We start from the raw sequence: 16,518 nt of genomic DNA, 5'->3' as shown, positions 1-16,518 counted from the left end.
TGTAGGACAGCTTAAAAAGGTTTTGTCGGTAACTGCTCTCCTGGCCAGCTATTAACTTATTATTCTTACAGAAAATTAAACGTGGACTGTTGATTCAAACAAATTGAAAGTAATGTAAAGACCTTTCTTGACAAAAACCGTTTAAATTATGTTATGATACCCGCCAGAGTCAAAATTATTACTGGAATATTTATACTATTGATCCAAATGAGCTTCTCAAAGGATTCAGTGGCACGGGAAAGTGACTCGACATACATTACCAATAGCTTGAAAGGATCTCAACAGGCCTTATCAGATAATTTAAATTTTCGCCCTAATCGATGACAGTCGTTAGTCTTCATCTGTGTGAGTTTTCGTTGTAGACAGCCAGAGTATCATCGACCACCACAAGTTTTCGATGCTGTCCAATGTTAAAGCTGAAATTATCGAAAGAGATAATTCGCGAGCGCGTAACAGTTGCTTTTGTTATACTGTAACAAACAAAAACATGTTTCGAGTAAAGTTGCTGTGCTTTTCCTATTTGATATGAAAAAGTACTTGAAGTGTTTATTTAATCGCATCCATTCAAGTGATGGGAAAAACTACTGGACACTCTGTGTGACAGTATATTTTGTTCGAATCATCATTGAGACTATGATTTTCGAAGTAAATCACTCGACTTTAGAATATGTTATACGGAACTTTACACGACGATTGCAGTCAAGACTTAAATTGGAACTCTGCCGTAGGCCTGCTTCCACGAATCGGGTAAATGATGGAGGTTCGCTAACCTACTAGGACAGTTATCATCAGCTTGGTCCTTGCCAACTTTTGATTGCCATTCGGTACAAAAGAACCTTTGGGTGCTGCTTTATGCCCATGGGCAGTATTTGAGAAATGTGGAATTTATCCAACTGCAGCACACACGCACAGACTAAATGCAGCTCTAGAGTTACTATGTTTGTTACAACTTTAACCGAAAATTAACTTACCGTAAAAATTTTGCTCCAGGGTTAAAAGCATGTAGATCCTTTGATTCCAACTAAAATTCCGTGTAAAGACTATGCGCTACACTGAGGAGTCTTGATTCATATAAATATCAACTTCAGCTTAGTTCACATTGTTTGCGTAATAAACAATGTTAGAGCACGTTTAATGCTTAAAACGTGCCGCGATCAATAAGATGCCAGTTGAGTCTGAGGGGCGAAGCCCCTTAGCGGATTTCTCTCAGTCCGAAGCGGATTTCTTTGGTGCATATATATATATATATATATATATATATATATATAAGTCAGTGATTGTTTATTTTAACAATACCTATTCTGATTGCAATATCTAACCCGCTATCTACAGCTTGAGAAATATACAACAAATTAAATAGTTGTAGGCTAAATAATTGTCAGAAGGCCACTTTGGAATTTATTACTTTTGACTTTCCCCATATTCTTGTCACCTTAGGTCAAGCCCCACCGATAAATAAAGTTTGAATACTCTGGTCACTTTCAAATTGATTACGTAATTAAGCTATTTTGTTTTGCGCACAAACACATACAAACGAATATATTCTTTTGACAATGAAACTCTATCTGAACCTTTTTGGTGTACGAAGTACGATTTTGTCTAAAATTCGATAATTTCACGGGTCACCAATGTAATTCTACAATCGTCGGCATTCGGCGAAGACGACCCGTCTCGAACTTTTGCTATACAGTTACGATTGCTGGTTCGTCCCATCCCAGCCGAGTCTCGCACGCCATTGGGCTGTATTTTCTTAGGAAAATATAACGCCTTTGGTAGAAAAAGACGAAGAAAGGGCTGAGGAATAACACAAGGCTCATGTCTTGACTCGAATACGTCTTCTTCCGTCTCAGAGTATTTGGAATTGAATTTTAGCACAGACTAACATGGCTCTACCCGATGACGCCCAGTTCCGGCTTCGCGCGGAGGTCTGTTCCGATACTGCTGTAATTTCAGTTGCTTCGTATCGTCCTCTGCTGTGTGTTAAAATCCCGAATTTGTTTCTTCGAGGCACCAATGTACCGCTATGAAGAAGGAGACATGCAGAATGAGCTTTTTCTGCACATTTGCTTAGCTTATATCCAGGCAAAGCGCCGAGCTGTAAAGCATTTGGTCTGCAGTCGTACCCCAGTCTGTATCCGTTTCCTATAAACCCACGGATTCCCCCTTACTTTGGCCTGCAGGGATGTCGCCCACAACATATTGCCCGTATGTGGGCAGTTGTTTCGAATCGTATGGCAGAGGTACGTTTCCAAACGTAGAGTAGGCATCGACAACCTGGTGGACATTCGAATCTCTTTGGCTTCGTCGCAAATCAATGCGACCGAAACATTGGGGTGAGACAACTCAGCAGTAGTGACGGCGTTCTTGCTCTTTCGCTTCCGAAGTCTCCAGCGTACCCCCGTTCTGATTTGCATAACCCACAGCTGATTGGCACGAAGACAGGTGACATGAACTCTCCGCATGCCAGATGCGATGGTGGCCTTAGGTCACCCCGATGCCTTCTTAGAAATGTACCTTGCAATGTGGTAGTTCACTCGTAGCACAACGTCTTCTCGACAGCGCGGCCACGGGTTCTTTTAGAGACACGAATATAAAAGCAGTACACAACGGGCTGTAGCGGCGCCGCAAAACCTAACAAAGAATCGCGGTCACAACTAGTAAACTACTTAAAACTACCGTACTAATTACACTGTACAAGTGATCGTTGAAAATGAATGGAATCGCCACCAACAAAAACAATGCCGACTGAAAGCTAAAAAGTTGTCAGCTTCAGTAGTTGGCGCATGTACCGACTCAGCCAATAACAGGTTTTTCTGCAACAAAAAACAATATGTAAAATATGTGCTTTTTGCGCTCTACACGAAAGAAGCTATCGTCGAATAACTTGCAGGCTCAACGCGATAACAAGCCAGTGAAAGTTTCTGAAATGCAGCAGCGGTCTCGGAGCGGCGTGGAAATGGGTGGGCGACGACAAATGAAGTGCGAATACCTTAGAGTCGAAGCTTCATGGTTGGCAGCTGTTAACTTGTCCTCATTAAAAAAGAAATTATAAAGTCAATTTGCCGGTCATAGCATTAGGGTAAGGGAATTGACTTCTTGCCATGACAATGAGCCTAGAATATAAGGCGAGCACTCAACAGAACGGTAACTTCTATTGCCTTTAGGTTTTGCTAGGCTACTTCAAGTCCTTTCAGCAGGCAGTAGACTTTGACAGCTAGGGAGACTATAATGGCAGAAGGTTTACGCGTGATCTGGAGTGCTTGAAAAGATTGTTTTGTCATATATGTTTAGAGGCAAAGGAATAAATGCTAAAACAAGTACAAGGTTTTTTCGTTTAATGCAAAGATGTCAAAATGAAAAATAATAATGGATAGTAGTAGAATAAGCATTATAGTTAGAAATTACGAAATAGATATGTAGAAGAACGACAAAGCAGAAATTTCTACAACATGTGAAACTATGTCATCACAGAGTAGTCCGATAAAGGTTATGTAACAGAGCATTCGAGTTGCATTTACTATAAGCGCGTGATAACTTGGTCGTATAGTATATTCCCTCGTATTTTAGTATTGCCCTACATAATAATAATTATTGTTGATCCGTTGTGATTGTTGCAATAACCGTACCAAGAATTCGAACATTGAATCCGCAAAAAATTGAAGCAAGCATATATACCTTTGATTAGAGTATCTCTTAATGAATGTGTCACTTGGACGAGAGGCAATAAAACCAATTTTTTTTTTACCATTTTTTTTCTTATGACTTGCTCTGTTCGCAACGGCATCGCTGGTCCGCATGTAATGATTTTTGCCCTCTAAAATAGTCTGCCACACTTGCCCTGACCTGATGAGCTTGGCATATACATTGCGAGAAGACGAAAACGAGAGTGCTCTAAGAATCACATTGAAAGTTCATCTACGGATACCTTACTCAAGAACAGAGCCAGTTAATGTCTATCCTAAATAAGGCCTTATTGCTTCGTACATCATCGCACATGTGGACCTTTTTACAAGCAGTTGCAATACAATTAAGTCAGTGTTGAAGCAGCACATGAAGGGACTGTCTGCGGCTATCAAGGACATACAGTTCCCAAACCTTTCCTAATTATTATAAAGACAGTGTTCTCCTACGTAAAAGCAGGTCATGTAAAATTATGAAATAATGAGAGTCGAACGAGGATTTCTGATGGTCAGCTGGCTGAAATTTTGAGCCGTCTAATCGCATTGGCCTGGGATCGAGCATGCGAAATGAGTTATTTACGACCTTTTCAACCTTATATAGTGGACAACAACTGCGTTACAATAATGACACGAAACAGGCCCACTTGCTCCTCGTGGGCTATACGAATTTTCTCATACAGACGATGGCTGTGCCCCTTGGCAATACTGCGTAAGCCCGCATACCGTCGTGCTATCTTGGAGACGAAACCCATAAGGGAGAGGAGGACGACGACGATGAATATTGAAAGTTACTTTCAGTAAAATATTCGCATGGAGTTAAACCATCATTCTGTCTTTCCGAGGCATGTTTTTTGCTGCGCGTGTCGTTCGGTATAATGAACGAGAGAAAACAGCGTCCTTGAGCAAATTGATTACGGGAACAATAATGCCGGAAAACCGGTCGTTGGATAAATAAAATGATACTGAGTGAAACGAAAAAATGTCCATTGACACCAGTTATCTTTTCTTAGTTTGAACCGGCGGTCCCTTCCAAGAGGGACAATATTTTTCAGGGATCCTATTTTGTACTTGCTGAAGTGGATGCCGGGACGTTTGACTGGGAAAATTTGTTTTTTGAAAGAAAGTTTGCTAATTTTTTTGAAACAGCTGTAATTATCTACACTTAATACTCTCTTACTAACTATAAAATTACAAAAAAAAGAGATCGATAATAATGCTATTAGGTACACGACAGGGTGCTGTAGGTGCCATGCTTACTGCGTAGGTATCATTAATTATTCTCATTTAACTAAAACGATATAGTGTACTTTCAACTAATGCCATCTTTGATCTACTGTAAAAACGTACTACAATTTACAAATACGTTTATAAGCTTTTTTGTGTGTTATGTCTCGTTAGTTAGATATGCTGATGTGACACCTTGATGCTGTCAGATAAGATTTCGAAAAAGGTACGATGCAAAAAAGAAGTTAGCCAATCCAGTTTTTAGTTAACTGAAACGAGATCGAACTTGTTTCAATTGCTTCTTATAATTCTAAACTTGTGTGTTCAGTCAGAGCTGGTGAATCATAGCCATATCCCTAGCAATGCCTGCATCTATAGCTTTCCCATTAACAAGTTGACCTATATATATATATATATATATATATATATATATATATTTAGTATTAATCTGGAGAGCTGTTCAATGAAACGCGGTAACCATTTTAGACGAGCTGATGCAGGCGCCTGCATCAATCAAATATAAGTAAGGAAATCTGTATCCGCATTAGATTGTCCAGTGATAGGGCCAATGCATAGAGGCTATTACGGAAGATACTCGCCGTCTAGGCATTTGTGGCTATAGAAAGGCAGATGTTTGGCAAGACTTTTGTTTGCTCTCGGTCCAACTAAGCTGCCTTCTTGAATAACATCTCACTTGAAAGCCATAAGTCCAAAAATGACCTACCTTCGAAATGGCAGGATTCATCCTTTTTAAGAAGAAGAATAATCATTCTCAAATGAATTAGTCGTACTATTCTTTAGATCCAGAGGAACTAACGTTGGACAAATCAAAACGACTACAAAAAAGTAAGCTTGTCCAGTAGAGCGACATAAATTAATTTGCTTTATTATTGCCTAATTATTAGCTTTGTCTAACACACTTTTGCTGGTCTATACAATTAGGGTTTTTCTCTTTAGCATGTTCATTTAAACTGGGTCACGGGCTTAGATGAAGATCTAGAACCGATCGGTCGAAGTGTTTGAAAAGTAATACAGCTTTTATCCAGAACCAAAATGACAATTCGGTGGTGTACGGCACGTTAGACGTCGCTCTTCACTGTCCTTACTTAATTTTTTTAGCAGCTAGTATGACAAACGTCTGTCTCTCGCGTAACCAAGGTCCTAATCCCGAATAGCAAATCTAAGAGAACTACATCTACCATTATATGTTTGCCTCAGCTTAGTCACTTTCATACTCTATCCCATTGGGCCGCGATATTGTTAATAGATCAAATGGGTCAAACCCCATATATTGTGATTTGCTTTGTACGCTTCATAGGCCCAACGATAATAGGCCGTCGATAGAGGCTGTGCTAAATTTCATAGGCGATTTAGCATACTTATGCGCTGTATAATCTTCATATAGTCATATTCTGTAGATGTAGCATATATGCCTGCTATAACTTGATAGAAATTAGTATATAAACAGCGTCGTGACACACTCCAAGATCGGTATCTGATCTTGCTTACATGAGTCTCTAGTCGCTTCCAGCAAAACTACTTATTGAAAAAGATGTCATTGAACATCAGGAAGACGACAGCCACTATTGGGACTATCGCACTTTCGTAACTTTATTGCTCATTCTTCCAAGCTAGCTGTTGTTGTTTGTTTCTATTTCCGAGAGCTACAAGCTCTTAATATCTATAAATCTAATACAATGGACAGTAATACCTATAGGAATAATTTGAAGCTTAATACATATGGTTACTCAGACTTGAGGTGTCATTTAGAGGCGACCATAGAATTTGCGGAATCAAACACCTTTCGCATGGGCCGATAACGCTCTAAAATACAGTTTATCGTTAGATGTTGAAATAGGGTAATGACGACACCTTCTCTGTTTCAACAGCAGACATATAGGAGTCCATGTGATTGCGTGACAAGCAGTGTTCCTGTTGAGAAACCGAAGATACCTCGTATGCGTAGAAGAGATTGTCGGGTTTCGTTTGGTATGCATTGAAAATCAACTAAGTGTACATGATAATAGTAAATTCAAAATTTGTATTCAGCAGTTGTGTCTTTTTGACATTAAAACAAAATCATTGAAAATAGCTTGTCACCGCTGTTTCGTGGCCGGCAGCCCAAATGTCCAAGAAAGCTAATGGTATACCAGGTATCTCACTGGAATTCGAAAAGCTGAGGGTCTATCGGATGTCGGACACTATGGCCGCAGACGTTCCAAATTGCCGCCGTTGACCACTAACAAAAAATAAAGTGGCCTATTGTTTTAATGATATGAGGAATTTCTAGAGGTTTCTGTGGCGGCAGCAGATATTCTTCTAAGCAGTTCTATCGCGGGTCAGTATCGAACTCAATTCCTTCCAACGACTTCTTCGCGGATCAGCCTGGATCCTATAGATGAGGTTGTCGTGGTGGTTCTTCGAACGTTCCGCCTCGACCTGTACACCGCCGATCCCCAAGTCTCGCTGTTGGTTCGCTTTCAATATACCAGAGAAATATGCTAGCTTCCTCAGATGCCGAAATCACGTTCGATCGGAACGCCTTTTTGGGCAAGACATTGCAATAACGCCATTACGAACGAACCACGACTAAATCTGAATTCGACACTAACGGTAAAATTAGGTCGTTGGCTATCTGATCAAAAATCGAGTTCGAAAATGAACCTGTTTCTCAAAGTTACCGACGAGTACGCCCAAACGCGAGGATGCAGCAGCCAATAAGCTCCTCGCATGGCACTCGCCCTGCGGGCCATAGCCATAGACAGTCGGCTTTCACGAGCAACTTTATTAAGTGTGAACAGTATCGAGGTATTGATTCTCTAGGGATTCATTTTTCGACACTATGGCAGCATAATTTCGAAAATCCTACTCCATTATATATATATTTACTATCATGGCAACAACGCTAGATAGCTTAGATAAAGAACCGTCTATTTTTCGAACTGTAGCAAGACAACAGCTTCAATCCTAATTTTTATGTTGAGTTCTGTTATTCGAAATAGCTTATCGAGCACAAAAAGAATTCGTTCGACGTGTAAATGCCCCTACCCTGTCGGAAGAAGTAATGCAACCAGATGTTTTAGTGATATCGGCAAACTAGAAATCGGAGGAACGCAGTTAAAGTAATACCGACATGACTCCGAGGATTTGGCCGCATGAAACGCTTAAAAACGGATCTATCAATAATCTATTCATTCGTTATTTGGTGCTCAGCTATAGTTTCTGTTATAGATTTTGAATTTGAAACGACAACTAGGTTCGAGCTCGAATGTTCGACGGGCCATTTTGAGGCCGATGGCTTGTACATTTTTTCTAATTAGTGAACGTTATAATCCATAAGAGTGTTAGTGGTACAGCAGACGCAAGCAGGTTTTTTTTCGATATGTATGTCCAGTATATAAGTTTGGCCTAGCAATGAAAAACTATAACAAGCGTATCCAAGTTATATATTTAGATTACATAATCGTTTTTATTTGTGCACGACCGAGATCACAGTACTGGAATTATCGATTTTGTAAAGCTTGAGCATTGCTTCTGAGTTCGACGCTGCTGGCCCTTCAGTAGCATCAATCCACGAATATGTCTACGCAATATTGGTCGAACGCTCAACGTGCAAGTGAGCTTAGCACTCTTCGATGACTCAAAAGAAGTTTGCAGCTTGCTTAGTTACTCAAGTTTTCGCTATGAACTTGTTCAAACGAAGTACGACTGCTCAATCTGACGGATATTAGCTCGATCGGTATAACCTCTTTGTAAGAGCAAATTCACTTTAAAATGAATTGTGCTTATTATTAGTGTATGTGCACTTATATGTTCCGGCATATATGAACAAATATGGTTGACGTATGTGTTGTTGGGTGAACAGAATAAGGCCGCTGTGCTTATTTAGTTGATAGCCGTAGGCCAATGCTAGTTAATCTCTAGGTAGAAAAATGTGTTTATTTAATAAAAATAGTGTGTAGCTTTATTTGTGTGTGATTTAGCTGTGTATGTAGGTATCAAAATTCGTACTCGTACGCGTACGTATAAATGATTTCGCGCCCATTAAGCTGCGCCGAGCGAAATCTAATCCATTTCAGAAGTACCTTACGATCGAAGGCCCCGACCATCGCACTGCACAGATGTCCTCGGTATTCTTAAACCCTAAGTCCTATAGCGGTGTGTCAGATCACGATTGTCCCGACGGAACTCAACTACTAACTGAATAATGGAATGGTTACTAAACAACTCTTCGAATAACAAATTGATCCGTGTCAGATGGACGTGTCGAAGATCCACAACATCTAAACATGAGCATGGATGTTTCACCAGACGATGGCGGATGGAATGTCCGCTTGTACAAGCACAGGAAGGCCCAAGATGTTAAGCAATGGCCAGTACCCAACAGCCAAAGGTTGTTGTGCACAACTTCGGTAGCTGTATACTGACTATCCCAATACTCAGTTAAAGCAGTGTACGTAAGGGCCGACGATGACGATTGAGTGCTCTTTACCGAAAATATAATAGGCTGGGTTATAAGTTTCCTCGGTGTTTCTTCGAAAGCTTTTTTTCTACACGATCACGATCGTTCGGCGGTGAAACGCATGCTCATCGGAATTCCTTCCAATAAACAGATTACACTCATCTGGACCGCTCACACACATCGAACTGTCCCTCTTCAAGTGTAGTTGATAACAAGTGTTAGTAACAAAGTAACAAAGAGAACAAAGACCTTTTATGGAGAAGATCGAATGATCGTCGTTGTACGACTTCAAAAAAAGCATATTGAGGTATGAGGTGGATCTTCCAGATATTTACGAATTCGTTTTTAGTCTGACAATTTTATAACCGTTTACAACTGGTAATAATCAACCTTTCATGCTTTCCATGGAAAGACAGCACATCTTCGACCATCGAGAAATGTTATGAGAGATTCGAACATTATTTAATGTCGTTACTTGTAAAGCCTACGATGATAACATTTCTCCATAAACATGACTTTAATTTACGCAAGCTTCGCTTTTGATATTGTACAAAATAGCCTACAAGGCTTTTGTATATTTAGCTTTTGAGCCGCAAAAGTGCTCACACTTTGGCCCTCTCAAAGACTAAATAAACGAAGAATCATTGTCCCTGAAGAACGATAATTGCTGATACCACGCGCGCTAGCACATATGCGAAAATTTAGTTTCTTTAAATAATAATAATAACGGCTTCAGCCTCATCGGTCATTGTTACTAAGGCTTTTCTTCCACGTCCTTGAAAAGTTCGTTGAAGAATATGGACGACCACCATTTTTCAGAAAAGTGAGTTTAATAAGAAATGCCTTGACAATCCGCCTCTCAATCAGCTTCATCCGGATCATAGTGAAAGCTTCTAAAGGACACCATTTGCTAAGATTCACCCCTTTCGCAAAGCGACCTGACAACGACATGTGGTCTCGCTGACGTAGAGGATAGAAGCAGGCACGATTCAATGTGTGTTTTCGAGCGGCATTGACCATTTCATCAACTGAAGAGTTATATTATCGAATTATATTGAAACAATTAATGATCTTGCGTGTCTTATCGCGCGATATGATTTATTAACATACGGTTATGTTATTATCAAGAGTTCAAAGTACTGAAGAACATTGCCATTGTTGCCATTGCCATTGAAGAACTGTTGCCATTGTACAGACTCGTTAACTAGATACTGGCTTTCATCGCTGGCTTTTGTGAATAAGAAATACGTTTACAACTCTTCGAACTAGCTACTTCCAAGAGAACATTTTCCTGAAAACAATTCAATCATCAGCGTTCGAATTTACCGTGTATGCGCTATCTAGGCTGTCAGTGAAAAACAGCAAAAAAAACAGACAGGCAGGCAGCAGGCATGTTAATAATAAGTAGAACATTTCTACCTGATGAATCCTTTTCTGTCCTGCCCTTCCCGTGTCGCAGCGGTGCGGCCTGCCTGTTTTTCACTGACGAATATTCGGGTTATTAGATAGCGCATACACGGTAAATTCGAACGCTGATGATTGAATTGTTTTGAGGAAGATTTTCTCTTGGACGTAGCTAGTTCGAAAAGCTGTAAATGTATTTCTTATTTATCGGATCAGCCATATCAGGCTATGCCACGGAACGTTTCTGTGTCGCAAATCAATAAGTACAAGAAATGTATTGTCGTCTTAGTAAGTTGACAAGATAAATCTACTGAAAACGAACTCTATTCAAAATGTGTTCAAGCTTCCGCTAGGGCGGCGACGGTGTATAAAAACGGCGTTGAAAAAAGATGTTCTAATAATATCGCAAATAACTTCAAGATATTTTCTTACCAATAACTCCCGCCAAGATGTTTTCCGTCAAGTTTTACTGTAGTAATCGACGTCTTTCTACGCATGCAGTTACATCCAGAAAAGCCTTTTTTATCAATTACTTTCAGGCATAACACTATTGATTTATATCAAAATGATTGTTCTTTTTGCCGTTGTAGTGAAAATCCTTTATTAAATACACTCGATAGATTAGCACGATATTGTTTAAGATAAGCTTACGAATAGCTGACCAGCACATATACACGAGTCAATACACAGTAAATGATCTCACGAACGGGACAATGAAAAGTGTTTGTATTCTCTTATTTTGTCGAAGTATCCGTCAGGTTTACGAGCTGCTTTTCCGCGAGTTTTAGCATCCTTTGATGAGCTGTGACGAGACGAATCAACCTTACACACGATGCGACTAAATTAAATGCTTATTTCGGAGGATGGGCTTTTTCTAGAGAGTGTTGTTGCCCCTCCGAGCACACCGCGCAACCTTTCCACATTGCCCTCCTCCGTGTAGGAGTCTCTCTCAACAAAGAAAGGCCCCATGTGTTCTCTGTGGAACCTTTTTAGGCCTTAACAGCATGGAGTTGACGCAAAAGAAGGTTACTGAGTAAGTTCGTAATGACTTCGCTTTATATAGAGAATTATGAAATAGAAGACAAGTTTTCAGGCCTTGAAGTCCTACTATCTACACACAGTTTGTTCTACTGCGGAAAGCATGTGAAGCTTCGGAGAGGTGCTTGCTGCAGTTGCCTTGGTGTATTGGTATGTATAATAGTTAGGGATCTGTTACTATGCCAGTTCGCTCTAAGTGCTCGACGTTTTACTGTATCCCTGGTCTTTCCCCTTAGATAAAGTAGTTGGTACGCTACGATATACAAACCCTATCTATAACGGTGACGCAAGCAAGATTTCTGTTGGCGGTACCGAAAAAACAAACGGGTGTGTGTGCAAGTAGAACCTCAGTACGTTGAAATGTTTTGAGCCTTAACATTAGTTGATTAATTAATGACTTCATAACAACAAACCGTCGCGCTGAGTAGAATAACAATGAGTCCGTTTCGAAGCATGAAGAGCACTTTTTTTATTAAGTGACATACGCCTGGAACTTTTGACATTTTCATAACGCTCAACAACAGATAGATGTTCCGTTGCATTTTGAGCCAAATGTGTCGTATGCGTATGTGACATTTCCCAGAAGATGCCGAACCGCGACTTCACAACTTCACAAATACACGTCGGTACCGGATGAGGTCCACGGCGTGCTTCAAATTGAGAACGTACGATTTCGACGAACTTGCACTTACTTGGTAATGAAAGAGGCGTTCAACGGAACCCTTTGCAATGAAATATCTCGCTATTTTTTACAGGTCACACCGGTCTGGCTGTCCCTCTAGAAGTATAGCTGATAGCTGTAATTATTTTCATATAGCAAAATCCAGAGCAGAATATCCACACACAAAACTGACTGGAAAAAATTAGCTAAAAGTTGAACAGCTTTAAAGGTTATTTCTCAGAATAGCTCTTGCAAATATCTGAGTTTTTCCTGCATTCAGTATTAAGGAAGATAGTTGCGTTTGGTACGATTGATACCGAGTACAGTAAACGTTTGGGGTACGATACAAAAAATAATACGTATCCATAGCACCTCTGATTTTCTAGAGGCAGTCTTGTGATTTGAAAACGGTTGTTCACAAGTTTAGTATGGCAAAATAGCAACAAAACAATATTCTGCAACGTGATCTAACTGACTTTTACAAAAACAATCGCACATCGTACGATACAATTCTATCGAAGTTATATGAAGACCTGACTTGAGGACAGCGTCGCTAGCTAAATATAGCTCTCCAGCGCCTTACAAATAAATGTATTTTGATTTTTAATCATTTTAGTAAAATATATGGATCTTATACCGTGGTATGAATTCAGCATTCGGGTATGCGACACAAAGTAACGTAGCACATAAAAGTTCGATAACTTTGTCGGCCGGCCAGACATATCCGGCCATACTCTCACACAATTTTCCAGGTGGTATGGAGCAATAGCTCGAATCTAAACAATAATATATTCACCGATCATGCAACCATTATTTATTCTTGCGGCCACCTAACACTCGCGTCTTCAATATTACTATCCCTTACCCCAAACACTGATACGTGCATTATTTCGAAATTATTCCATAGCTTATGCTTTTTTTATTTAATGAATAGATCATAATGAACAAACTTAGTTTAAGTTAGGAAAGCCTTCTTTGTGGTGCTACCTAAGTTAGTGTTTGGAAAAAGTCAGATTTTGACCTGTGTTACGAGCTCTGTGTCACAGAATATTGAATCCTTCGAAGTAATCCCTCACACTAAACTACAATACTAAATGAGTATACTTATTTTCGTTTTTCGCTAGAAGTGTAACTTCTATAGATCAATACATAATATCGTGCTGCCAGCTTCCTCAGTCAGTCACGACCGTACGGTTATTGGCCCACACCTTAAGGTCCATCCACCAAAGATGGTTCTAAGTGAGCAAGCGAATTCTGTAAATCACATGACGATCTTTTGTTCGGGTAGTATCCTCTAATCGTTCCACGGTTGCTGGCCTGCATCATGATTCTGCTTTAGATTACGCGTCTACCGATATGGAAAATAATAAATAGGTTTGACGTAAAATCGGCTGCTGTTCATGGGGGGAGACCGCCACATCGTATCGCAGTACATCTTTTTTTTTTTTTGTATTGTACCCTAAATTGGTAATACGATAATGAGAGGCTCTGTTATCCGTGTCGGTGGGTCGATCCATACCTGCCAACGTTACATTGTTACAGCTTCCTTCTAGGTTTGTTATAATAAGCACAAGTATTTGAATTCGCAGTAAAGCTCTGTGTGTGAATTCACGTAAACGAAGTACTTCGAGACGTACTATGAACCTATCCTATACGTGCGCCTGTTGACAAAGTTAAGAAAACTCCCGTATAAAACTAAGTGTCCGACCCTCGTGAGGAGGACCGTACAGATGATGGACTCCTATTATGTACAGTCGTAGATGAACTCCCTTAGTCGATCACCAGCGTTCTTCGGATCGCTCACGTTTTACGTAGATGACACAACGTTTGCGGGAGTATTCGCAGCGTGCTAATGTCGAACGCACTAACTAAGGGATTCCAATAGTAAATGCACGCTTGGCCTCTGGATTCGACCTTCGCACACCGCAATCGAACGCGTTACATGGTAAAATAAAGGAAACAAGTTTGTTAGCAAGCAAGATTTCTGTTATCTACTCTATTTTTTGATAAAATGCGAATGGTTCCTGCACAGCTTTTGTAGCAATGATCACTCTATAACGTTAATGGCCGTGGCGTTCAAGCTGATTGTTTCAATTATTATGCTCTCCATTTTTAAAGTAATGCCTTTCCATCCAGTTCCGCTTGTTGTCCGGCGAGTAGCAGAACGTTACCGGTATATTGCCTATCTGCTGGTCATCGCGATTCGATCGACAGCTTCAGATTTTACTATAGTCGTTAGGGCAGTTTTTGAGAAGCATCTTGAAGATCCAAGTGTGTAAGAGTTCTTGGTGTTTTCAATCTAGTTCATTATTTTCAAGAAACACAGGTGTCTCAAACAAAATATTATATTATCCAAAAAATATTTTTTCCATTCAAGGGTGATAAGTCTTCAGTAAATATCTTGGAGAATCAACGAGCGAACGAATTCAGATAGCATCGAGAAAAGCTAAGAAGCCTGCATTTGAGCAGTTCGCTCTAGCAGTACACGAGGCAGACAATTATAGGACAAATCGTAATGGCATGAAAGGTGTAGACAAACATTTCCAGCGCCCTGTAGAAATCAACCGTCGATCTTTTCGTGGGACTTTCAGTGTCTGGTGAAGACAGCGGTTTTTGAAAAGTGCCTCGGCTCCCTGCCGAGGCACTTTCGGCATAAACCTCACGCATTTTCTCCGTCACATGCGCATTGCTCCTAGATAACTTAATACCTGACTTTTAGCGCGTATGAAACTGACCTGCAGATCTATACTGTATTCATCCGTGTATGGCTCATTACGAAATTCTAAATAAATGTTACATTCAACTCTGTACAACGGGCCCCGCAACTTAAAGTTCCATCAGCATTTGATTACCTCTATAATACTATATGTATTCGAGTGTTACTCACTGAAGGGTACCCTGTTGCAATAGTTATTACGATCACGTCCCTGTGCCTGAAAGAATTTCCAAAAAAGGTTATTATCTAATATTTTATGTGTTCACGGTAGCGTCTATTTTTGTTATTGGTGTTCTCGTTGTACTTCAGGTTGGACGACGGCGGAGCAGTTCCGGGTGTAGCCCATACCGACATCGCGGGCTTCTTTCCCAATTCGTACACGAGAACAGTTTAAAAATCTGGTGCTGGAACAGCACATACGTAGTTTTCTACGAGGCTCTCCAGGCGAGCGTCTCTAGAAAAACGGAAATGTCCTACTAGTTCTTAGTATGGCCTGCTCTGCGAACGCTCTGCTGATTTATTAGATAACAGTTAGTCGAATTATAGCTATAAGACTAGCTATGATTCAACTAGCTGCTAGACCGCACTAAAATGCTACTCAAAAAATTATTAACTATAATAAATTGATAAAAAAGATTTCGTGAATAAGGACAAGGAGTAAAAAGCCTTAAATGTGAGGCGTCGCCGTCTCGAGGAGCCTACCTAATTGTCGCGGATATTGTGCTGGAATTAATGTGATCTGTTTGCATGTTTTTTAAACTAGAGGTAACAAACAGCAAAAAATAACTTTTGTCTGGAGCGTGCTAACGTGCTATCGAATGAAAGTTGTACCACCGACGAATTCCATTCATACTAACTTTTGAATGCTATCAAGTTATTCTAAGGCTCATCGATAAACAATTGTCAGCCAAAGTACAAGTTACGATATGACTCCCATTTTTTATTTCAATCGAAAACATGAATAACTGCTGCATGATTTTGGGACCTATTTGCTACCGCAGAAGGCTCCAAAAAGGTTTCAACAACCACTTGGAAAGTGACATGCCTTACCGATTCTATTTTTTCAAGTTGAATGTAAGTAATATTAGAGAGTGCTCGAATAACTTCTATGTTTTACTATGAAGTTTTACTTAAAGGTAAATAATGCTCCACAATACAGTTTGAAGCTTCAAGAAATAAATATTTGAACACAAACTATCGTGACTAATCTTTTAAGAAACGCAATGAACCCGAATAGGTATCGGGTTCAAAGGGAACGTTTGAAAGATATATGATCCTCTTGATATAGTCACACCTGAGACGTTACTCGGCAAATGGGGGTTATTTTCATCTC

General features: G+C 40.0%; 1 protein-coding gene and 1 long non-coding RNA gene across 3 annotated transcripts in view; one reads left to right on the top strand and one right to left on the bottom strand.

The window, feature by feature from the left end:
* Positions 1 to 11,617, bottom strand: part of LOC111248007 (cyclic nucleotide-gated channel alpha-3-like) — a 43,924-nt gene extending 32,307 nt beyond the window's left edge. Inside the window, exon 1 of the mRNA XM_022799674.2 lies at positions 11,203 to 11,617. The gene's annotated coding sequence lies outside the window, so the exon portion shown is untranslated. The remainder of the gene's footprint in view (positions 1 to 11,202) is intronic.
* Positions 11,618 to 11,764: 147 nt separating this feature from the next.
* Positions 11,765 to 16,379, top strand: LOC147756713 (uncharacterized). Of its 2 annotated transcripts, XR_015323037.1 has the most exons (3): positions 11,765 to 11,958; positions 12,392 to 12,503; positions 15,495 to 16,379. It is a non-coding gene; the product is annotated as an uncharacterized LOC147756713 (long non-coding RNA). The 2 variants fall into 2 exon arrangements; XR_015323038.1 differs by lacking the exon at positions 12,392 to 12,503.
* The last annotated feature ends 139 nt before the right edge of the window (positions 16,380 to 16,518 follow it).

This window comes from Varroa destructor, unplaced genomic scaffold (assembly GCF_002443255.2).
Source record: "Varroa destructor unplaced genomic scaffold, Vdes_3.0 BEIS01000003.1, whole genome shotgun sequence".
Classification (NCBI taxonomy): domain Eukaryota; kingdom Metazoa; phylum Arthropoda; class Arachnida; order Mesostigmata; family Varroidae; genus Varroa; species Varroa destructor.
Note: the sequence above shows the minus strand (reverse complement) of the source record. Positions and strands in the feature narration are given on the sequence as shown.